The sequence below is a fragment of the Rattus norvegicus genome, chromosome 1 (assembly GCF_021556685.1).
Source record: "Rattus norvegicus strain SHRSP/BbbUtx chromosome 1, alternate assembly SHRSP_T2T, whole genome shotgun sequence".
NCBI classification, from domain to species: Eukaryota; Metazoa; Chordata; class Mammalia; order Rodentia; family Muridae; genus Rattus; species Rattus norvegicus.
The window spans coordinates 251,569,007-251,594,837 of NC_141534.1; the positions used below are offsets into that span (position 1 = coordinate 251,569,007).

Genomic DNA, 25,831 nt, shown 5'->3' on the forward strand with positions numbered 1-25,831 from the left:
CAATGGAAAAAAGATAGCATTTTCAGCAAATGGTGCTGGTTCAACTGGAGGGCAACATGTAGAAGAATGCAGATCGATCCATTCTTATCACCCTGTACAAAGCTTAAGTCCAAGTGGATCAAGGACCTCCACATCAAACCAGACACACTCAAACTAATAGAAGAAAAACTAGGGAAGCATCTGGAACACATGGGCACTGGAAAAAATTTCCTGAACAAAACACCAATGGCTTATGCTCTAAGATCAAGAATCGACAAATGGGATCTCATAAAACTGCAAAGATTCTGTAAGGCAAAGGATACTGTGGTTAGGACAAAACGGCAACCAACAGATTGGGAAAAGATCTTTACCAATCCTACAACAGATAGAGGCCTTATATCCAAAATATACAAAGAACTCAAGAAGTTAGACCGCAGGGAAACAAATAACCCTATTAAAAAATGGGGTTCAGAGCTAAACAAAGAATTCACAGCTGAGGAATGCCGAATGGCTGAGAAACACCTAAAGAAATGTTCAACATCTTTAGTCATAAGGGAAATGCAAATCAAAACAACCCTGAGATTTCACCTCACACCAGTGAGAATCGCTAAGATCAAAAACTCAGGTGACAGCAGATGCTGGCGAGGATGTGGAGAAAGAGGAACACTCCTCCATTGTTTGTGGTATTGCAGACTGGTAAAACCATTCTGGAAATCAGTCTGGAGTTTCCTCAGAAAATTGGACATTGAACTGCCTGAGGATCCAGCTATACCTCTCTTGGGCATATACCCAAAAGATGCCTCAACATATAAAAGAGACACGTGCTCCACTATGTTCATCGCAGCCTTATTTATAAAAGCCAGAAACTGGAAAGAACCCAGATGCCCTTCAACAGAGGAATGGATACAGAAAATGTGGTACATCTACACAATGGAATATTACTCAGCTATCACAAACAACGAGTTTATGAAATGCGTAGGCAAATGGTTGGAACTGGAAAATATCATCCTGAGTGAGCTAACCCAATCACAGAAAGACATACATGGTATGCACTCATTGATAAGTGGCTATTAGCCCAAATGCTTGAATTACCCTAGATCCCTAGAACAAACGAAACTCAAGACGGATGATCAAAATGTGAATGCTTCACTCCTTCTTTAAATGAGGAAAAAGAATACCCTTGGCAGGGAAGGGAGAGGCAAAGATTAAAACAGAAACTGAAGGAACACCCATTCAGAGCCTGCCCCACATGTGGCCCATACATATACAGCCACCCAATTAGACAAGATGGATGAAGCAAAGAAGTGCAGACCGACAGGAGCCGGATGTAGATCGCTCCTGAGAGACACAGCCAGAATACAGCAAATACAGAGGCGAATGCCAGCAGCAAACCACTGAACTGAGAATAGGTCCCCTATTGAAGGAATCAGAGAAAGAACTGGAAGAGCTTGAAGGGGCTCGAGACCCCAAAAGTACAACAATGCCAAGCAACCAGAGCTTCCAGGGACTAAGCCACTACCTAAAGACTATACATGGACTGACCCTGGACTCTGACCCCATAGGTAGCAATGAATATCCTAGTAAGAGCACCAGTGGAAGGGGAAGCCCTGGGTCCTGCTAAGACTGAACCCCCAGTGAACTAGACTATGGGGGGAGGGCGGCAATGGGGGGAGGGTTGGGAGGGGAACACCCATAAGGAAGGGGAGGGGGGAGGGGGATGTTTGCCCGGAAACCGGGAAAGGGAATAACACTTGAAATGTATATAAGAAATACTCAAGTTAATTAAAAAAAAAAAAGAAAGAAAGAAAGAAAGAAAGAAAGAAAGAAAGAAAGAAAGAAAGAAAGAAAGAAAGAAAGAAAGAAAGAACACATGGAAACAACCCTGGATATAGAAAACCAAAAGAAGAGACAAGGAACTGTAGGGTTTGGCCTAAGCCATCTGACTGGTGTAAAGTAGAATAACAAGGTCATTTTGATTTACATTTCTCTTTTCACTAAGGACTTTGAACATTTCTCTAAGTGCTTCTCTGCCATTCAAGATTCTTCTGTTGTGAATTGTCAGTTTAGTTTTATACCCCATTTTTGATTGGGTTATATGTTTTTTTGTTGGTTAGCTCCTTGAGTTCTTTATGTGTTTTGGATATTAGCCCTTTACCAGATATGGGGTTAGTGAAGATGTTTTCCCAATCTGTAGGATGTTGACTTGTCTTATTGAGTATGCCCTTTGCCTTACAGAAATTTCCAGTTTCTTGATCGTAGGGTGAGACATTGGAGTTCTGTTTAGTAAATTCCCCCTGTGAAAGTAATTTCAAGGGTCTTTCCCACTTTCTCTTCTATTTGATTCAGTGTGTCTAGTTTTATGTTGAGGTCCTTCATCCACTTGCACTTGACCTTTGTGTATAGTGAAAAATATGGGTCTATTTTCATTTTTTAGCATACAAACTGCCAGTTAGATCAGCACCATTTACTGAAGATGCTTCCCCCCCATTGTATATTTTTAGTTTCTTTGTCAAATATCAAGTGTATGTAAGTGTGTGGTTTTATTTCTGGGTCTTCAATTTTATTCCATTGATTAACCTTTGCGTCTCTGTACCAATACCATGCACTTTTTTATCACTACTGCCTTTTAGTAGATCTTGAGGTCAGAGATGGTGATTCACCCAGCAGTTCTTTTATTGTTAAGAATTATTTTTTGGCTACTCTTGGATTTTTGACTTTTCAGATGAATTTGATAATTGCTTTTTCCATGTGTTTGAAGAATTATGTTGGGATTTTGATGTGGACTGCATTAAATCTGTAGATTGCCTTTGGTAGGGTGGCCATTTTTACTATGTTAATTCTGCCAATCCATGAGCATGGGAGATTTCTGAGATCTCTGAGATTTCTGAGGTCTTCTTTCATTTCTTTCTTGAGTTCTTATCATAATGATATTTCAGTTGTTTGGTTAGAGTAACACCAAGATATCTAATATTATCTGTGGCTTTTGTGAAGGGAGTTGTGTCCCTTTTTCCTCCAGTCCATTTATCATTTGCATAAAGGAAGGCTACTAATTTATTTTAGTTAATTTTATATCCGGCCACATTGCTGAAGTTATTTATCACATTAGGGTTCTTTCCAGGTTCTGGCTATTATAAATTTGACTGGTACAAACATAGTGGAGCGTGTGTCATTGTGGTACTTTGGAGCTTCATTTGGGGATATAAACAGTGTGGTATAGCTGGGTCCTCAGGCAGTGCAATGTGCAATGTTCTGAGGAAACTCCAGACTGATTTCCAGAGATTGTACTAGTTTGCAATCCCGCCAACAGTGTTCTTCTTTCTCCATATCCTCTCCAGCATCTGTTGTCACCTGAGTTTTGATTTTAGCCTTTCTGACTGGTGTGAGGTGGAATCTCAGGGATATTTTGATTTGCATTTCCATGATGATTAAGGATGTTGAACATTTCTTTAGGTACTTCTTAGTCATTCAATATTCCTCAGCTGAGAATACCTTGTTTAGCTCTGTTCCCCGTTTTAATAGGGTTATTTGGCTCTCTGGAGTATAACTTCTTGAGTTATTTGTATATATTGGAAATTATCCCTCTATTGGATGTATTATTGGTAAAGATCTTTTCCTAATCTATTGGTTCCTAATGACAGTGTCATTTGCCTTACAGAAGCTTGGTAGTTGTATGAGGTCCTATTTGTTTGTTGATTCTTTTTTTTTTTTTGGTTCTTTTTTTTCGGAGCTGGGGACCGAACCCAGGGCCTTGTGCTTCCTAGGTAAGCGCTCTACCACTGAGCTAAATCCCCAGCCCCCTATTTGTTGATTCTTAATCTTAGAGCATAAGTCATTGGTTTTTTGTTCAGGAAATTTTCCCCAGTGCCCATGTGCCCCAATTTTTCTTCTATTAGTTCGAGTGTATCTGGTTTGAGGTTGACGTCCTTTATCCATTTGGGCTTAAGCTTCATACAAGTCAGTAAGAATGGGTAGATTTACATTCTTCTACATGCTGACCTTCAGTACCAGTTGTTGAAACTGCTATCTTTTTTCCGCTGGACAGTTTTAGCTCTTTTGTCAAATATCATGTGACTATAGGTGTGTAGGTTTCTTTCTGGGTCTTCAATTCTATTCCACCGATCTACCTGCCTTTATCTGTACCTATACCATACAGTTATTTTTTTATCACTATTGCTATGTAATACTGCTTGAGGTCAGGGATGGTGATTCTCCCAGAATTTCTTTTATTGTTGTAGATAGTTTTTGCTATTCTAGGTTTTCGGTTATTTCAAATGAATTTTGCAAATTGCTCTTTCTAACTCTATGATGAATTGAGTTGGAATTTTGATGTGGATTGTATTGAATTTATAGATTGCTTTTTGCAAAATGGCCATTTTAGTATATTAATCCTGCATTCCTTGAGCATTAGAAGTCTTTGCATCTTCTGAGATCTTCATCAGTTTCTTTCCTCAGAGATATGAAATTCTTGTCATACAGATATTTCACTTGCTTCATTTTTATTTTTTTTCAAAGCAATCTTCAGATTTCCACTCCTATTATATATTTGTTTACTGCAACAGACTACTTTCTTTTTTTTTATTAACTTGAGTATTTCTTATATACATTTTGAGTGTTATTCCCTTTCCCGGTATCCGCGCAAACATCCCCCTCCCCCCTCCCCTTCCTTATGGGTGTTCCCCTCCCAACCCTCCCCCCATTGCCGCCCTCCCCCCACCATTCTAGTTCACTGGGGGTTCAGTCTTAGCAGGACCCAGGGCTTCCCCTTCCACTGGTGCTCTTACTAGGATATTCATTGCTACCTATGGGGTCAGAGTCCAGGGTCAGTCCATGTATAGTCTTTAGGTAGTGGCTTAGTCCCTGGAAGCTCTGGTTGCTTGGCATTGTTGTACATATGGGGTCTTGAGCCCCTTCAAGCTCTTCCAGTTCTTTCTCTGATTCCTTCAACGGGGGACCTATTCTCAGTTCAGTGGTTTGCTGCTGGCATTCGCCTCTGTATTTGCTGTATTCTGGCTGTGTCTCTCAGGAGCGATCTACATCTGGCTCCTGTCGGTCTGCACTTCTTTGCTTCATCCATCTTGTCTAATTGGGTGGCTGTATATGTATGGGCCACATGTGGGGCAGGCTCTGAATGGGTGTTCCTTCAGTCTCTGTTTTAATCTTTGCCTCTCTCTTCCCTGCCAAGGGTATTCTTGTTCCCCTTTTAAAGAAGGAGTGAAGCATTCACATTTTGATCATCCGTCTTGAGTTTCATTTGTTCTAGGCATCTAGGGTAATTGCTTCATTAGAGTCACACCGAGGTATTTTTTTTTATTTATGACTATTCTGAATGGTGTCATTTCCCTAATTTATTTCTCTGCCCGTTTATCCTTTGAGTAGAGGAAGGCTACTGATTTATTTAAGTTAATTTTACACAAAGCCACTTTGCTTTAGTGGTTTATCAGGCTTAGTCATTCTCTGGTCGAACTTTTGGAGTCATTTAAGTGTACTATCACAGCATCTGCCAACAGTGACATTTTGACTTCTACCTTTGCAATTTGTATCCCTTTGACTCCTTTTTGTTGTCTGTTTCCTCTGGCTAGGATTTCAAGTACTATATTGAATAAGTAGGAAGGGAGAACTTCCAGGGACTAAGCCACAACCCAAAGACTATACATGGACTGACCCTGGGCTCCTTATTAACTTGAGTATTTCTTATTTACATTTTGTTATTCCCCTTCCGGGTTTCCAGGCCAACATCCCCCTATCCCCTCCCCTCCCCTTCTGTGTGGGTGTTCCCCTCCCCATCCTCCCCCCATTATCACCCTTCCCCCAAACTCTCACGTTCACTGGGGGTTCAGTTTTGGCAGGACCAAGGACTTCCCCTCCCACTGGTGCTCTTACTAGGCTGTTCATTGCTACCTATGAGGTTGGAACCCAGGGTCAGTACATGTATAGTCTTTGGAGAGTAGCTTAGTCCTGGAAGCTCTGGTTGGTTGACATTGTTGTTCATATGGGGTTTCGAGCCCCTTCAAGCTCTTTCAGTCCTTTCTAAGATTATTTCTCCCTGTTTATTTCTGATTTGGGTAATTTGGATACACTGTCTGGTTAGTCTGGCTATGGATTTATCTCTCTTGTTGATTTTCTCAAAGAACCAGCTCCTGGTTTTGTTTACTTTTTATGTAGTACTTTTTGTTTCTACTTGGTCAGTTTCAGCCCTGAGTTTGAGTATTTCCTGCCTTCTACTCCTCTTGCCTTTGCTTCTTTTTGTTCTAGAGCTTTTACATTTGCTGTCAAGTTGCTAATGTATGCTCTCTCCTGTTTCTTTTTGGAGGCAGTCAGAGCTATGAGTTTTCCTCTTAGCCATACTTTCATTGTGTCCCATAAGTTTGCGTATGGTGTGCCTTCATTGTCATTAAATTCTAAAAAGTCTTTAATTTCTTTCTTTATTTCTTGATCAAGTTATCGTTGAGTAGGTCATTGTTCAATATCCATGTACATGTTGGCTTTCTGTCTTTATTGTTGTTATTGAAGACCAGCTTTAGTTTGTGGTGATCTGATAGGATGCATGGGATTATTTCAATCTCCTTGTATTTGTTGAGGCCTGTTTTGTGACCGATTATATGGTCAATTTGGAGAAGGTACCATGAGTTGCTCAGAAGAAGGTATATCCTTTTGTTTTAGGATGAAATGTTCTATAAATATCTGTTAAATCCATTGGGTTCATAACTTCTGTTAGTTTCTCTATGTCTCTGTTTAGTTTCTGTTTCCATGATCTGTACATTAATGAGAGTGAGGTGTTGAAATCTCCTGCTATTATTGTGTGGGGTGAAATATGTGCTTCGATGATTATGAAGTGTCTTTCCTCATCTTTCTTGATAACTTTTGGTTAAAAGTTGATTTTATTCAATATTAAAATGACTACTCCAGCTTGTTTCTTCAGACCATTTGCTTGCAAAGTTTTTTCCAGCCTTTTAGTCTGAGGTAGTGTCTGTCTTTGAGATGTGTTTTCTCTATGCAGCAAAATGTTGGGTCCTCTTTACATATCTGGTCTGTTAGTCTATGTTTTTATTAGGGAATTTCGTTTATTGATGGGTTTATCATGAAATATCTTGTTTTTTCCTTCTATGTTAATTGAGAGTTTTGTTGGATACAGTAGCCTGGGCTGGGATTTGTGTTCTCTTAGGGTCTGTATGATATCTGCCCAGGATCTTCTGGCTTTCATAGTCACTGGTTAATGTCTAATGTAATTCTGATAGTTCTGCCTTTATATGTTACTTGACATTTTTCCCCTCCTGATTTTAATATTCTTCTTTTGTTTTGTATATTTGGTATTTTGACTTTCATCTGACAGGAGGAATTTCTTTTCTGGTCCAATTTATTTCAAGTTCTGTATGCTTCTTGTTTGTTTATGGGCATCTCTTTTTTTAGGTTAGGGAAGTTATATTCTATCATTTTGTTGAAGATATTTACTAGCCTTTATGTTGGGAGTCTTAGCTCTCTTCTATACCTATTACCTTTAGGTTTGATCTTCTCATTGTGTCATGGATTTTCTGAATGTTTTGGATTAGGAGGTTTCTTCATTTTACATTATCTTTGATGGTTGTGTCAATGCTTTCTATGTTATCTTCTGCCCCTGGGATTCTCTCTTCTATCTCTTGTATTCTGTTGGTGATGCTTGTGTGTATGACTACTGATCTCTTTCATAGTTTTCAATCTCCAGTGTTGTCTCTCTTCATGATTTTTTTTTATTGTTTCTATTCACCCTTTTAAACCCTGGAGGGTTTTGTTCAATTCCTTCACCTGTTTTCTTGTGTTTTCCTGTAATTTTTTAAGGGATTTTTGTGTTTCATCTTGGCTTCTACATGTTTACCTGTGTTGTTCTGTATTTTTTTAAAGGGAGTTATTTATGTCCTTCTTAAAGTCCTCTATCATCATCATGAGATGTGATTTTAAATCCAAATATTGCCATTTCGGTGTGTTTGGATATCCAGTATTTGCTTTGTTGGAGTAACAGGGCTCTGATGATCCTAAGCACTTTTGCTTTCTGTTGCTTAGGTTCCTGCCCTTGCTTCTCTCCATTAGGTGGTCTCTGGTGTTAGCTGGCCTTGCTCTTTCTGACAGAGGCTTGACCCTCCTGTAGACCTGTTTTCTTCCAACCAGATCTGGGTAGAAAGAGCTGTGGGACTGTTCATCTCTGGGTGCAGGCTGAAACAAGTAGGGTCTTGCCCCAGAGTGCTCCTGGGTTTGTTTGTCCTGAGGGTTCTAGGTGGGTCACTTGGAGCAGAAAATTTGGTCTTATGTCTGCTCTTAGACAGACAGGTAGATCAGTGGAATAGAATTGAAGACCCATAAATGAACCCACACACATATGATCACTTGATATTTGACAAAGGAGCTCAAACCATACAGTGGAAAAAATAACATTTTCAACAAATGGTGCTAGTTCAATCGAAGGTAAGAATGTAGAAGAATACTAATTGATCCATTCTTTTTTCCATATACAAATCTTAAGTCCAAGTAGATTATGGACATCCACATAAAACCAGATACACTCAAACTAATAGAAGAAAAATTTGGGAAGAGCCTTGAACACATAGGTATAGGGGAAAATATCCTGAACAAAACACCAATGGCTTATGCTCTAAGATCAAGAATTGACAAATGGGACCTCATAATACTGCAAAGCTTCTGTAAGGCAAAAGACACTGTCATTAGAACAAAACAGCAACCAATATATTGGGAAATGATATTTACCAATCCTACATCCAATAGACAGCTAATATTCAATATATACAAAGATCTCAAGAATTTAGACTCCAGAGAGTCAAATTACCCTATTAAAAATGGGGTACAGAGCTAAACAAGATATTCGCTGTTGAGGAACATCTAATGACTCAGAAATACGTAAGGAAATGTTCAACATCCTTTGTCATCATGGAAATGCAAATCAAAACAAGCCTGAGATTCTACCTCAGACCAGTCAGAATGGCTAAGGTCAAAAACTCAAGTGACAACAGATGCTGACAAGGATGTGGAGAAAGAGGAACACTCCTCCATTGTTGATGGGATTGAAAGCTGGTCAAACCATTCTGGATATTAGTGTGGAGCCTTCTCAAAAAATTGGACATTTTACTGAGGACCCAGCTATTCCACTCCTGGACATATACACAAATGGTGCTCGAACATACAACAAGGACACATAGTCTACTCTGTTCATAGCCGCCTTATTTATAAGAGCCAGAAGGTGGAAAGAACCCAGATGCCCTTGAACAGTGGAATGGATACATAAAATGTGGTACATTTACAGAATGGAGTACTACTCATTTACCAAAAGAATGACTTAATGAAATTAATAGACAAGTGAATGGAACTAGAAAATATCCTGAGTGAGGTAACCCAATCACAAAAAAACACACAGGGTATGCAGTCACTGATAAATGAATATTAGCCCAAAAGCTCAAATTACCTATGATACAATCCACAGACCACATGAAGCTCAGGAAGGAAGACCAAAGTTTGGATGCTTCTGTCTGTCTTAAAAATATTCATAGGAGGAGATATGGAGACAAAGTTTGGAGCAGAGACTGAAGGAATGGTAGACAGTATTGCTGAAGCCACCAAGTGCATGCCGACAGGAGCCTGGCATATCTGTCTCCTGAGAAGCTCAGTCAGAACATGACAAATACAGAGGTGAATGATAGAAGCAAACCATTGACCTGAGAAAGGGGTCCGCGTTGGAGGAGTTAGAGAAAGGGTGGAAAGAGTTGAAGGGGCTGGCAGCCCCATTAGAACAACAATACCAACCAATCAGAGCTCCCAGGGACAAAATCACTACTCAAAGACTACCCATGAACCGAACCATGGCTCCAGCTTTATATGTAGCAGAGGATGGTCTTGTTGGGCACAATGAAAGGAGAAGCCATTGGTCCTTGCAAGGCTGAACCCTCCTTCTCCAAGTGTAGGGGAGTATCAGGGCAGGGAGGAGGGCAGGGGGTGGCTGGAGAGGGGGAACACACTTATAGTGGGAGAGGGCGGGATAGGGGGCTTACAGATGGGAAACAGCGAAAGAGAATAACATTTGAAGGCAAATAAAAAATATCCAGGATGGGGGGAGGACCAGCTGGAAGGGGATAGGTATTAAGCGTGTTGGGTTTTGTGGCCATGGTGAGTCCCCAAATCCAATGGCCCCCAGCAGCATCTGTGGGACTTCGGGGCTGGGTTCATACAAAATGTTAAATGCAGTGGATCCTTTGGAATGTCTCAGGGTATAGCCTCTTCTGGGGAGGAGTCTAGCTAGCAGTCTGTCCCAGCAGAAAAGTGGAGGTGGCAGAGGCTATCCGGTTTTGTTTTTGTTTAGTTTATTTTTTTTTTGTTATTCCAAATATATTTGCAAATTGTTCTTTCTTACTCCATGAAGAATTGAGTTGGAAATTTGATGAGGATTGCTTTGAATCTGTAGATTGCTTTTAGCAAGGTGCCAGTTTTTACTAGATTAATCCTGCCAATCCATGAGCATGGGAGATCTTTTCAGTTTCTGAGATCTTCAATTTCTTTCTTCAGAGACTTGAAGTTTTTTGTCATAGGAACTTTCACTTGCTTGGTTAGAGTCACACCCAGGTATTTTATATTATTTGTGACTATTGTGAAAGCTGTCACTTCCCTCATTTCTTTCTTAGCCTGTTTATCCTTTTGAGCAGAGGAAGGCTACTGTTTTATTTGAGTCAACTTTTGTCCGGCCAATTTGTTGGAGTTGTTTATCATGTTTAACAGTTTCTGGTGTAATTTTTGGAGTCGTACATATATTATCATATCATCTGCAAATATTGATATTTTAACATTTACCTTTCTAATCTGCGTCCCTTTGATTTCTTTTTGTTGTATAATTTCTCTGGGTAGGACTTCAAGTGCTATATTAAATAGGTAGGGAGAGATTAGGCAGCCTTGTCTAGTCACTGATTTTAGTGGCATGGCTTCAAATTTCTCTCTTGATGTTGGCCACTGGTTGGCTGTATATTACTTTTACTATGTTCAGGTATGGGCCTTGAATTCTTTATCTTTCCAAGACTTTTATCAAGATGGAGTGTTGAATTTTGTCAAATGCTTTCTCAGCAGTTAATGAAAGGATCATATGGTATTTTTTTCTTTGAGTTTGTTTTATAGTGGATCACATTAATGAATTTCTGTATATTGAACTATCCCTGTGTCCCTGGAATGAAGCCTACTTGATCATGATGGATGATCATTTTGTTGTGTTCTTCAATTCAATTTGTGAGAATTTTATTGAGTATTTTTTTTTGGTTCTTTTTTTCGGAGCTGGGGACCGAACCCAGGGCCTTGAGCTTCCTAGGCAAGCGCTCTACCGCTGAGCTAAATCCCCAACCCCTTATTGAGTATTTTTGCATCAGTATTCATAAGAGAAATTGGTCCAAAGTTCTCTTTCTTTGTTGGGTCTTTGTTGTCATTTAATTATAAACGTAATTGTGGCTTCATGGAATGAATTGAATAGTATTTCTTCTGTTGCTATTTTATGGAATAATTTGAGAGTATTAGTATTAGGACTTCTTTGATGGTCTGATAGAATTCTGCACTAAACTGATCTGGTTTGGGGCTTCTTTTTGATTGGGAGACTATTTTTTTCCATGTGGAGAGGTTTAATGAGAGAAGAAGAGAGAAGAGGAAAGAAGGCTAGCCATGGGCATATGGGGGAGGGGGAGGGAGTATGGGGAGAAAAGAGACAAGGAAGAGCCGAGAAGAACAGAGAGAACAAGTCGGAAGACATTTTTAATGACTGCTTCTATTCCTTTAGGGATTATGGGAGTGTTTAGATGGTTTATCTGATTCTGATTTAACTGGTGTCTGTCCAGGATATTTTCCATTTCCTCCAGATTTTCCAATTTTGTTGAGTATAGACTTTTGTAATAGGATCTGTTGATTTTTTTCAACTTTCTTGGTTTCTGTTGTTTGTCTCCCTCTTCATTTCTGATTATGTTAATTTGGATACACTCTCTGTGCTCTCTGATTAGTCTGGCTAAGGGTTTATCTATCTTGTTGAGTTTCTCAAAGAACCAGCTCCTGGTTTTGTTGATTTTGTTTCTACTCGGTTGATTTCAGCCCTGAATTCGATTTTTTCCTGTCATTACTCCTCTTGGGTTTATTTGTTTCTTTTTGTTCTAGAACTTTTAGGTGTGCTGTCAAGCTGCTACTGTATGTTCTCTCCTGTTTCATTTTGTTGGCACTCACAGCTATAAGTTTTCTTTTTAGCACTACTTTCATTGTGTCCCATAAATTTGGGCATGTTGTGACTTCATTTCTATTGAGTTCTAAAAAGTCTTCATTTTCTTTATTTCTTCCTTGACTAAGTTATCATTGAGTAGAATGTATTCAGCTTCCATGTGTATGTGTGCTTTCTGTTGATTTTGTTGTTGAAGAACAGCCTTATTCCATGGTCATGTGATAGAATGCATGGGACTATTTCAATCTTCTTATATTTGTTGAGACCTGTTTTGGGACTGATTATATGATCAATTTTGGAGAAAGTCTTATGATGTTCTGAGAAGAAAGTATATTCTTTTGTTTTAGCATGAAATGTTCTATAGGTATCTGTTAAAACCATTTGGTTCATAACTTCTGTTCCTTTTACTGTATCTCTGTTCAATTTCTGTTTCCATGATCTATCCATTGATGAGAGTGGAATGTTGAAGTCTCCAACTATTATTGTTTGAGGTACATTCTGTTCTTTTATCTTTAGTAAAGTTTCTTTTATGAATGTGGTTGCCATTGCATTGGGATAATAGTTGTCTAGAATTGAGAGTTCAGCTTGATGGATTTTTCCTTTGATGAATATGAAATGTCCTTCCTTATCTTTTTTAATAACTTTTCTTTGAAAATCGATCATATTCGATATTAGAATGGCTACTACAACTTTTTTTTGAGGGGACCATTTGCTTGGAAAATGTATTTTCCAGTCTTTTACTCTGAGATAGTGTCTGTTTTTCTCACCGTGCTTTGTTTTTTGTATGGAGCAAAATGCTGGTTCCTGTTAACTTATCCAGTTTGTTAGTCTATGTCTTTTTTTTTTTTACCTAACATTTTTTTCCATCTTTATTAAATTGGGTATTTCTTATTTACATTACAATTGTTATTCCATTTCCAGGTTTCCAGGCCAACATCCCCCTAATCCCTCCTCCTCCCCTTCTATATGGGTGTTTCCCTTCTCATCCTCCCCACATAACCGCCCCCCCAACAATCCTGTTCACTGGGGGTTCAGTCTTGGCAGGACAAAGGGCTTCCCCTTCCACTGGTGCCCTTACTAGATTATCTATTGCTACCTATGAGGTTGGAGCCCAGGGTCATTCCATGTATAGTCTTTGGGTAGTGGCTTAGTCCCTGAAAGCTGTGTTTGGTTGGCATTGATATTCATATAGGGTCTCAAGCCCCTTAAAGCTCTCTCAGTCCTTCTTCTGAATCCTTCAATGGGGGTCCCGTTCTCAGTTCCTTGGTTTGCTGCTGTCCGTCGCCTATGTATTTGATGTATTCTGGCTGTGTCTCTTGTTAGAGATCTATATCTGGTTCCTGTCAGCCTGCACTCCTTTCCTTCATCCATCTTGTCTAATTGGGTGGCTGTATATGTATGGGCCACATGTGGGGCAGGTTCTGAATGGGCGTTCCTTCAGCCTCTGTTCTAAACTTTGCCTCCCTATTCCCTGCCAAGGGTATTCTTGTTCCCTTTTTGAAGAAGGAGTGAAGAATTTGATTATTTCCTGCCTTCTACTCCTCCTGTGTGTATTTGCTTCTTTTTGTTCTAGAGCTTTTAAGTGTGCTGTCAAGCTGCTGATATATGCTCTCTCCTGTTTCTTTCTGCAGGCACGCAGAGCTATAAGTTTTACTCTTAGCACAGCTTTCATTGTGTCCCATTAGTTTGGGTATGTTGTACCTTCATTTTCATTAAATTCTAAGACATCTTTAATTTTTTTCTTTATTTCTTCCTTGACCAGGTTATCATCGAGTAAAGCATTTTCAACTTCCATGTATAAATGAGCATTCTTTCCTTCTTGTTATTGAAGACCAGCTTTAGCCTGTGGTGGTCTGATAGGACACATGGGATTATTTATATGTTTCTGAATCTGTTGAGGCCTTTTTATGACAGATTATATGGTCAATTTTGGAGAAAGTACCATGAGGTGGTGAGAAGAAGGTATATCCTTTTGTTTTAGGATAAAATGTTCTATACACACCTGTTAAGTCCATTTGGTTCATGATTTCTCTTAGTCTGTCTATGTCTCTGTTTAATTTCTATTTCCCTGATCTGTCCATTGATGAGAATGGGGTGTTGAAGTCTCCTACTATTACTGCATGAGGTGCAATGTGTACTTTGAGCTTTAGTAAGGTTTCTTTTATGTATGTAGGTGCCCTTGTATTTGGAGCATAGAAATTTCGGATTGAGAGTTCATCTTGGTGGATTTTTCCTTTGATGAATATGAAGTGTCCTTCCTTATCTTTTTTGATGACTTTTGGTTGAAAATCTATTTTATTCGATATTAGAATGGCTACTCCAGCTTGCTTCTTCAGACCATTTTCTTTGAAAGTTGTTTTCCAGCCTTTTACTCTGAGGTAGTGTCTATCATTGTTTCTGAGGTGTGTTTTTGATAGGCAGCAAAATGTTTGGTCCTCATTGCATATCCAGTGTGTTAATCTGTGTCTTTTTATTGAGGAATTGACTCCATTGATTTTGAGAGATATTAAGTTATAGTGATTGTTGCTTCCTGTTTTATTCATGTTTGGATGTGAGATTATGCTTCTGTGCTTGTGTTCTGTTTGTTTTGTTGCAGAACTATTAGTTTCTTGCTTTTTCTAGGGTATAGCTTGCCTCCTTCTGTTGGGCTTTACCATTTATTATTGTTTGTATGGCTGGATTTGTAGAAAGATATTGTGTAAATTTGGTTTTGTCATGGAATTTCTTGGTTTCTCCATCTATGTTAATTGAGAGTTTTGCTGGATACAGTAACCTGGGCTGGCTTTTGTTCTCTCTTAAGGTGTATTTGACATCTATCCAGGATCTTCTGGCTTTCACAGTCTGTGGTGAGAAGTTTGGTGTAATTCTGATATGTCGGCCTTTATATGCTATTTGACCTTTTTCCCTTACTGCTTTTAATATTCTTTCTTTGTTTTGTGCATTTGCTGTTTAGACTATTATGTGATGGGAGGAGTTTCTTTTCTGGTCCAATCTATTTGGAATTCTGTAGGCTTCTTGTATGTTTATGGGCATCTCTTGCTTTAGGTTAGGGAAGTTTTCTTCTATGAGTTTGATTTTGTTGAAGATATTTACTGGTCCTTTGAGTTTGGAGTCTTCACTCTCTTCCATACCTATTATCCTTAGGTTTGATCTTCTCATTGTGTCCTGGATTTGCTGTATGTTTTGGACCAGTAGCTTTTTCTGTTTTACATTATCTTTGACAGTTGAGTTGATTATTTTTATGGAATCTTCTGCTCCTGAGATTATCTCTTCTATCTCTTGCATTCTGTTGGTGATACTTGTATCTATGGCTCCTTTTCTCTTCCTTTGGTGTTCTATATCGAGGGTTGTCTCCCTTTGTGTTTTCTTTATTGCTTCTATATCCATTTTTATTTCCTTCATCTGTTTGATTGTGTTTTCCTGTAATTCTTTCAGGGACTTTTGCATTTCCCCTCTATAGGCTTCTGCTTGTTTATTTGTGTTTTCCTGCATTTCTCTAAGGGAGTTCTTCATGTCTTTCTTGAAGTTGTCCATCATCATGATCAAATGTGATTTTAAATTTAGATCTTCCTTTTCTGGTGTGTTTGGATATTCGTGTTTGCTTTGGTGGGAGAATTGAGCTCCGATGATGCCATGTAGTCTTGATTTCTGTTGCTTGGATACCTGCGTTTGCCTCTTGCCATCACGTTGTCTCTGGTGTTACCTTGTTCTGCTATTTCTGACAGTGGTTAGACAGTCCTGTAGGCCTGTTTGTCAGGAGTGCTGTAGACCTGTTTTCCTGTTCTCTTTCAGCCAGTTATGGGAACAGAGTGTTCTGCTTTCAGGTGTGTAGTCTTTCCTGTCTACTGGTCTTCACGTGTTCCTGTGGGTGTGTTTCCTGAGTCTACCAGGCAGGTCAGTGTGAGCAGAAAAGTTGATCTTTTCTCTGGTCTCAAGCCTGGTGTCACTTCTCACACCTGGTTTCAGCTCTCAGTGGGGGCAGCCACCAGAAAGTCCTGCTCCACCTTCACTTGGGACCCTGTGCACACGGGGCACAGTTGGTGCCAGGCATTGTCCTCCAGAGTCAGAATTGTGGGCAGTGAGTAGTTTCCTCTGGCTTTCCAGGCATGTCTGCCCCTCTGAAAGTATAGCTCTCCCTCCCAAGGGTTTTGGGTACTGGGAGCTGTTTGACCAGGTCTTTTCAGATCCGGATGCTGTCTGGACTTCAGTGTTGAGTGCCCCTATCCTTCTGTTTCCAGAGGCCCTATACAGTTTCCTCTTGGGCCAGGAATGTGGGCAAGGGTGGGAAGTACTGGTGTTCCCTCCTGCCCTGCAGTCTCTGGAGTGCCCACCTTTCTGGGTGGTGAGCTCTCTCCTCCCAAGGGTTTTGGGAGCAGAGAGCTCTGGGCTGGGATCAGTGAGGTTTGGGTCCCAGCTACAAACCGGAAGTGCCTGGTCCCAGAGGCATTTTGTCTTTGAGAGTCCTGAGTCCACCAGGCTGGTCACTTGGAGCAGAAAAGTTGGTCTTACCTCTGGTCTTGAGCCTGGAGTTGCTTCTCCGAGCCAGTGTTTCAGTTCTCCGTGAAGGCAGCAACCAGAAGGGCCTGCCCTGCCTTTGCTCGGGACCCTGTGCATAGGGGGCCCAGATGGTTCTAGGCGTTTTCCTCTAGTGTCAGAAATGTAGGCAGAAAGTAGTCTACTCTGGCTTCCTAGGCATGTCTGCCCCTCTGAAGGTCTAGGTCTCCTTCCCACGGGATTTGGGTGCAGGGAGCTGTTTGACTGGGTCCCTTCAGATTAGGGTGATGTCTGGGCCACAGCGTTGAGTGACCCTATCTTACTGTTCCCAGAGGCCCTATACAGTTTCCTCTTGGACCAGGGATGTGGGCAAGGGTGGGCAGTACTGGAAGTCTCTCCTGCACTGCAGTCTCAGGAGTTCCCACCTATCTGGCTGGTGAGCTCTCTCTCCCACTGGTTTTGGGAGGAAGGAATTGTGCTTTTTTGGGTTTTTTGAAAGAACTTTACTTTCGTGCCTTTCCTAGCATGTAGTTTCCCTGCTTTTGTTGGAGTTTTTCAATCTATTTGAAGCTCCCACCTCGACCAGCAAGGAAGATGCAATACCGTTGGATTCTTCTCAACAGCCTTTATTGCAGGAACACCTTATTCTTGATACGGGAGACTCTGGGGAACAAAGGCACTCACCTTAAATACAAGACAGACAGTGGCTGTAAACTTGTCCTCTGGGGATTGGTGGAGTATGAGATACCTAATTAGCATGCATATCACCCTGGCCTTGTAAATGCAAGAGGAAGGCCAAAGACAAGGCTATAATGGTTGTAATACCACAAATAACCACTAGATGTCAGTGTCATCTTTAGCCGCTCCCAACACTATTATTCTTTGTAGGGATGAATTTGTGTAAAGATATTGTGTAAATTTTGTTTTGCCATGGAATATCTTGGTTTCCTCATTCATGTTAATTGAGAATTTTGCCTGGGTTGGTATTTTTGTTCTATTAGGTTCTGTGTGACATCTGTCCAGGATCTTCTGGCTTTTAGAATCTCTGGTAAGAATTATGTTGTATTTCTAACATGTCTGTATTTATATGACAAGTGACTCCTTTTCCCTTACTGCTTTTAATTTTTTTTTTGCATTTGGTGGTTAGATTATTATGTGAGAATTAGGTATTATTTTCTGGTTCAATCTGTTTGGCTTTCTTTAGTCCTCTTGTATGTTCATGGGCATCTCTTTCTTTTTTTTTTTTTTTTTTTTATTAACTTGAGTATTTCTTATATACATTTCAAGTGTTATTCCCTTTCCCGGTTTCCGGGCAAAATCCCCCTCCCCCCTCCCCTTCCTTATGGGTGTTCCCCTCCCAACCCTCCCCCCATTGCCGCCCTCCCCCCATAGTCTACTTCACTGGGGGTTCAGTCTTAGCAGGACCCAGGGCTTCCCCTTCCACTGGTGCTCTTACTAGGATATTCATTGCTACCTATGTGGTCAGAGTCCAGGGTCAGTCCATATATAGTCTTTAGGTAGTGGCTTAGTCCCTGGAAGCTCTGGTTGCTTGACATTGTTGTACTTTTGGGGTCTCGAGCCCCTTCAAGCTCTTCCAGTTCTTTCTCTGATTCCTTCAACGGGGGACCTATTCTCAGTTCAGTGGTTTGCTGCTGGCATTCGCCTCTGTATTTGCTGTATTCTGGCTGAGTCTCTCAGGAGCGATCTACATCCGGCTCCTGTCGGTCTGCACTTCTTTGCTTCATCCATCTTGTCTAATTGGGTGGCTGTATATGTATGGGCCACATGTGGGGCAGGCTCTGAATGGGTGTTCCTTCAGTCTCTGTTTTAATTTTTGCCTCTCCCTTCCCTGCCAAGGGTATTCTTTTTCCTCATTTAAAAAGGAGTGAAGCATTCACATTTTGATCATCCGTCTTGAGTTTCGTTTGTTCTAGGGATCTAGGGTAATTCAAGCATTTGGGCTAATAGCCACTTATCAATGAGTGCATACCATGTATGTCTTTCTGGCATCTCTTTCTTAAGGTTAGGGACATTTTCTTCTATCATTTTGTTCAAGATATTTACTGGCCCTTTAAGTTGGGAATCTTCACTGTCTTATATACCTATTATAATTAGGTTTGGTCTTCTCGTTGTTTCCTGGATTTTCTGGATGTTTTGGGTTAGGAGCTCTTTACATTTTGCATTTTCTTTGACTGTTGTGTCAATGTTTTCTATGAAAATTTTGCACCTGAGATTTACTCTTTTACCTTGCTGATGGAGGGTAGGAAGAGCCTTACCTCAGTTACTCTGTGGTTCCTGATCTGTGTGGTCTCCTAGTTGGTCATTCTTGTGCCATTTTTTGTAGCAAAATATTTGTCTAACATGTGAACTTAGGGGCAAAACACTCCTGAGAGACCAGCTCTCTGGGAGGCATTTGTGTCTGCAGAGTTGTGCCACAGTGTTAACTCTGGGGTGCAGATGGATACCAGAAGGCTCCCTACTAAAAGTCTTTTTTAGACATTTTTACAAGCAAAAATTTCTATGTAAAGCATAAATTCACTTATCAGGGTGGATAACATTATTTATATTTGAATTTACTTTTTCTGTCCAAGATATACTGTACTATAAGTTGCACATACATGCATTCTGTGTTTTAAACTTCTATCATTTTCTTTTGTAGATTTGCAATAATTTTCCTGCTATCATTGATTATTTACCAGGAAGACACAGAAAATTACTTAAAAAATTTGCCTTTGCAAAACATTACTTTTTGGCCAAAGTAATACAGCACAAAGAGTCACTGGATATTAACAATCCTCGGGACTTTATTGATTGTTTCCTGATCAAAATGGAGCAGGTAAAATGTTAATAAAACTCCAATTTAGTTATTTGACTGCTTGAGTATTTTTTGTTCCATGAATTGTCTGTGTTTACAGGGACATTTAAATGGTTCAGACTGGCAATTTTTGACAAGCACTTTATGTGCCTAATGTGTATATGAATTTTCAGTAAACATTCCAGACATTACAAAGTTCAGTAATTTGATTATATTGGCCGTATTTTGTAGACAAAAATAACCTTAAAGATTCATAGGATGCAATGTGTCCATAAAATGGATATATTTCCAAAATTCTCAGAAAAATGTCATGTCATATAATAGAGATGAATACTGTCTTTGTAGACAATATATCAAAACTTAGAAAAGCAGTTCAAGATAGGCAGACTAACTACAACATCTGCAGGTGGAATTTTAAGATACCAAATCTTATAATATTAGCTGTGTATGGGTGAAGGGCTTTCAGATGGAATCTAAGGTGTACGTTGTAGCATGAGAAGTAAATCATTAGTACTAAGGATGAAAGGTTTCTTAACTGTGTAACTTCAACTGAATTTACATGGATATGGAATTATAGATTAATTTTAAGGCACCTATATGAATAAATGCTTCTCTCATGGCTTCATTTTGTTGAAAAGCCACTTGTTTCCATTGAATTCTGTTGGAACTCACCATAAATGTCTTTGTTGGTCTTCGTTTTGTTAGCTCTCCATTCTGATCCACCGTCATATCCACTTATGCTAGCTATGTAATGGATTTTCTTTCTTATTCAAGCAGTATACTTACCTGATGAGTCAGTGACCTTCCAGTTTTCTTTACTACATTTACAATTGAGACCTTTATCGTCATGACTAGCTCCCATATCACAGGACATCTGCTTTTTATCCTTATGTATGTTATGAGTAAAACCTGTTTTTTACAAAAAGGAAATGGGGACCATTTCTTTTGTTTATCTATTTTTGGGAATGCAGTAGGCTTCATGTCGCACCTGACTAAAGAGTCTCATGAAAAATTTTCCACACAAGAAACTTGGTGTAAGATTGGAAGATAGGGCAGGGGGTGTACATATCTCCTGAACACAGGCCAGTTTCTTCGTTTGCTAAACTCTGTAAGGTCTGTCAGGTCAAACTTTCCATGTATAAATAATTTTATTCACTCTAATATGCACATTGACAAATTATTTGCTGGATAACACAGTCAAAACATTCCTAGGAAAAACACAACCCAAAGACGGAGTTTACTTGTAAGAACTTGATCTTCACAGCATCTGATCTCTTTGCTGCTGGGACAGAGACAACTAGTCCAACCCTGAGGTACTCTCTGCTGCTCCTGCCCAAGTATCCAGAAGTGACAGGTAAGGACATAGGTGGGAAGCAAGTGGTTTCAGAACAAAATTAGAAGATACCCCTGAGTTCTTCATTTTGCTTGTCTAAGAGAAGCCTCACAATTTAATCTTTTGCAGAACTGCAATCTGTTACATTTTCCAGTAGGACCGAAGTGAGATATCTTAGTCCATAACAGAGGGGGATGCTGTATAAAAGTGAAGACACAAGGCAGGAGAAAAAAATAAAGATTTCTAAAGTCCAGATTTAGTGCATAGATTTCATAGCAAGTGATTGTGTTCGTACAAATTGTTTTAAAAATACAAGTTAGTTTAAATAGGAAAAAGCTATACTGAATAGCAGATCCATTCTCGAAGGTATTTTTACTTATTCTTATAATTCTTTTCTTGTTATAGAAACTTTTTTTTTACAGAAAATAAATATCAGTTTTAGAATTTAATGAGAGAACATCTCCTTTTAGGCAGAATTTCTAAAAAATCTTCACATCTGTTATTTTAGAAATCTGCTTCCCTAAAATATTATTTAACAAAGAACAAATTATTGAGGAACTATAAATTTTTAAATTAAAATTTTTCTATGTATATGAATGTTTTGCCTACATTTATTTCTGTGTACCATGTGCATGCCTATTGCCCACAGAGGTTAGAAGAGGGAATCATAGATCTAGAACTGTAGGTTATACGTGGTTATGATCCAATGTATGAATGATGGGGAATGAATCTAGGTCTTTTCAGGAGCAACAAGTTCTCTTAACCTCTCAGCCATTTTTTCTTATCTTTATTAAGTAGTTAATCAATTAACAAACCCAAACACTGCTCCCCCTCCCAGCCCTTCCCTCACAGAGTCCCTCCTCTCTCCCATTCTCTTCTGAGAGGGTGAGGCCCTCTAGGTTTTCCCCAACCCTGACACATCAAGTATCTGGCAGATTAGGTTCATTCTCCCACTTAGGCCCAACAAGATAGCCCTATAATTTTCTCTTTTAAGAACATCTCTATAATTTTTATTAAAGAGTTACAAACAAGAGCAGTCAGATGCCTCAATGAGGAAATGTTCTTGCTGAAAATCTACATTCCTTGCTCCCAGGTATATAGTGGAAGAAGAGAATGGACTCCTTGATGTCATAGGTCTTCCTCCATACACACACTGCAGCACATGCAAAACTGCACATCCACATACCCACATTCATGTCCTCATGTGAATGCATGCACATGCATACACATACTACACACACACACACACACACACACACACACACACACACACACACACACCACACATACAAAGTCAGAGAGAGAGGGGGAGGGAGAGAGAGAGAGAGAGAGAGAGAGAGAGAGAGAGCGAGAGAGAGAGGGAGAGAGAGAGAGAGAGAGAGAATAAAAAAATGTAAGAAAGTAACCTGAACTATGTCACACATGTGAAAAAAACTTTGCAATTTTGCCACAAGTACACTCAAGTGATGATTACTTTTTTCTTTTCTTCCATATTTAATGGATTATTTTATTTGTTTACATTTCCAATGTTGGAAAATTTTTTCCAGCCTCATACCCTAAGGTAGTATCTGTCCTTATCACTGAGAATTGTTTCCTGTATGTACAAACATGCTTGGTCCTATTTATATAACCAGTATGCGAGTGTACGTCTTTTTATTGGGGAATTGAGCCCATTGCTATTGAGAGACATTCACTACTAATGATTGTTGCTTCCTGATATTTTTGTTGTTAGAGGAGGTTTTATTGTTTGTGTGGTTCTCTTCTTTTGTTTTTGTTTTTTTTGACAGAAGATTAATTTCTTGTTTTTTCTTGGGTGCAATTTCCCTCCCTGTGTTGGGATTTTTTTCTGTCATCCCTTGTAGGGCTGGATTGGTGGAAAGATATTGTTCAAATTTGGTTTTGTCATGGTTTCTTCTTCTATGGTAATTGAGTGTTTTGCTGGATATGGTAGCCTGGGCTGGCATTTTTGTTCTCTTTGGGTCTGTATGACATCTGTTCAAGACCTTCTGGCTTTTAGTGTATCTGTTGAAAAGTATGGTGTAATTCTGAGACATCTGCCTTTATATGTTACTTGGCCTTTTATCCTTACCAGATTTAATATTCTTTGTTTTGTGCAGTTGGTGTTTTGATTACTATGTGATCAGAGGAACTTCTTTTCTCATCCAATCTATTTGGGTTTCTGTAGATTTCTTGTATGTTTATGGGCATCTCTTTCTTTAGTTAGGGAAGTTATCTTCTATGATTTTCTTGAAGTTGTTTACACACCTTCTGTGTTGGGAATCTTCACTCTCTTCTATTCCTATTATTCTTCAGTTTGGTCTTTTCATCCTAAATTTCTTGGATGTTTTGGGCTAGGAGCTTTTTTGCCCTTTGCCTGGTACTGTTGTGTCAATATCTTCTTTGCTACCTTCTACACTTTAGATTCTCTTTAGATTCTATCTCTTGTATCCTGCTGGTGATGCTTGTATCTGTGATTTCTGTCCTCTTTCCTAGGTTTTCTGTCTCCAGGATTGTCTCCCTTTGTGATTTTTTTATTGTTGCTATTTCCATTTTTAGATCCTGCACAATTTTGTTCAATTCCTTCACTTATTTGATTGTGTTTTCCTGTATTTATTTATGGCATTTATGTGTTTCTTCTTTAAGGGGTTCTACCTGTTTACCTGTCTTCTCTTGTATTTATTTAAGGGAGCTATTTATTTCCTCCATTAGGTCCTCTATCATCTTCAGGAGATGGGATTTTAGATCAGAATCTTGCTTTTCAGGTGGGTTATGGAATCCAGGGCTTGCTGTGGTGGAAGAATTGGGTTTTGATGTTGCCACATAACATTGGTTTCTGTTTCTTATATTCTTGTGCTTGTCTTTCATCATTTGGTTATCTCAGATATTAAGTGGCCTTGCTGTCTCTGACTGAAGCCTGTTCTGCCTTTGAGCCTGGTTATACTGTGCTTTTTGGGGTCAGATTGTCTTTAGGTATGGAAGGGAATCTAGAGAGACTGATCTGTGTGCTTGACTGTGTCAGAAGTCCTGAGAGTCAAGCTGTCTCTGGATGTTGACAATGTGCAGAAGGGGACTATAGCCCAAGATCTGCTCCCAGTTGTACATGTCTCTAGCAGGGCAGGAGATCTTGCATCCTCTGAGCCTTGGAGGGGTTCTCAGTTATGTTAGGTATTGGGGTATGGCAAAGGACTCACCTGTGTGCCTGGGGGTGTCAGAAATCCTGGGAATCAAGCTTTCTCTAGGTTTGGGCAGGGTGGGGATCAAGTGGAGTACAGGATATGCTCCCCAGCACAGATTCAAATTGTAAGGTATTTGTATCTCTGGCAAGGTGGGAGGTTCTGCTTCCTCTGGGCCCTGGGAGGGGGGCCCCGCTAGACCAGGGATTGGGGAGTAGGGGACACACCTGTGAGCCTGGAGGTGTCAGAACTCTTGGGGGTCAAACTGTCTCTGGGTGTGTGTGGGTAGAACTGGAGCACAGGATCTACTTACAGGCACAGTTAGAGATCTGAAATAAGATGAGTCTGCAGCAGGGTGGGAGATCTTTGGTGATGATAATTTCAAAGCTGAATTAATACTTTTAAGTTCAGAGGAGTTGAGGTTGCTTACTAAAATTGACCAATGACGGAGCTCACTTGGGCCCACAGCTCTCTGTACCCAAACCTGGTGGGGGAGAGAGGTGGACACTCAGAAATGTGGACAATCCTCAGGGGAGCTCAGGGGAGACCACTACTTCTGCTCACATTCCTGGCCCCAAGAGGAACTCGCCTAGAACCCTCTGGACACTGGAACCTAGGAGCAGTCAGGGAGAGGATCTTTCCATTCCCTGCCTGTGCCGGGACCTGTAAACCAGTCTCCAGGAGCACTGACACACCTGAGAACAGAGGTTAGACTAACTCTTTTTCTCTGAGCAGCTGCCTGGAGGATTCAGGATACACAAATTTAGGAGCAGTCTCGGACAGGACACTTCCAGTGTCTACCTGGGCCCAGAGCTGACCCAGCTGCACAGCTCTCTGTACCCATATTTCACTAGGAGAAAGCAGGACTCCAGGAGTGCTGAAACATAGGTTTACAGGAATGTCAAGCCACTGTCAGAGACATCAAGACCAGCTAACACCAGAGACACCCTTATTGTGAGAGGCTAGCACAGGAACTTAAGCAACAGAAACCAAGACTACTTGACATCACCAGAACCCAATACTCCTAACCTAGAAAGTTCTGGATACCCAAACAAAACAGAAAAGCAAGATTTGGATTTAAAAATCACATCTAATGATAATGATAGAGGATTTTAAGAAGTACATAAGCAACTCCCTTAAAGACATCATGAGAATACAGATGAAAAAGTAGAAGATCTTAAAGAGGAAATACAAAAATCTCTTAAGGAATTACAAAAAACACAACCAAACAGGTAAAAAAATTGAACAAAACATTACATGATCTAAAAGTGGAAATAGAAGCAATAAAGAAATCACAAAGGGAGACAACCTAGAGATAGAAAACATAGGGAAGAGATCAGGAGACATAGATGGCAAGCATCATCAACAAATACAAGAGATAGAACAGAGAATATCAGGGGAATAAGTTACCATAGAAAACACTGACACAAACATCAAAGAAAATGTAAAATGTAAAAATCTCCTATCCCAAAATATTCAGAACACAATGAGAAGACCAAACCTCATTATAATAGGTATAGAAGATAGTGAAGTTCCTCAACTTAAAGGCCCAGTAAATATCTTCAACAAAATGATAGAAGAAAACTTCCCTAACCTAAAAAAGAGATACCAATAAACAGAAAAGAAGCCTACAGAACTCCAAATAGGTGGGACCAGAAAAGAAATTCTTTTTGTGGAATACTTTGAAAAGTATTGGTATGAGATCTTCTATGAAAGTCTGATAGAATTCTGCACTAATCCCATCTGGTCCTGGGCTCTTTTTGGTTGGGAGACTTAATAACTGCTTCTATTTCTTTAGTAGTGATGGGGTTGTTTAGATGGTTTAT

At 39.8% G+C, this 25,831-nt stretch overlaps 1 pseudogene; it reads left to right on the forward strand.

Annotated features, from left to right (window-relative positions):
- The window catches only part of Cyp2c66l (cytochrome P450, family 2, subfamily c, polypeptide 66 like), a 50,517-nt pseudogene that overhangs the window by 10,033 nt on the left and 14,653 nt on the right, over positions 1-25,831 (forward strand).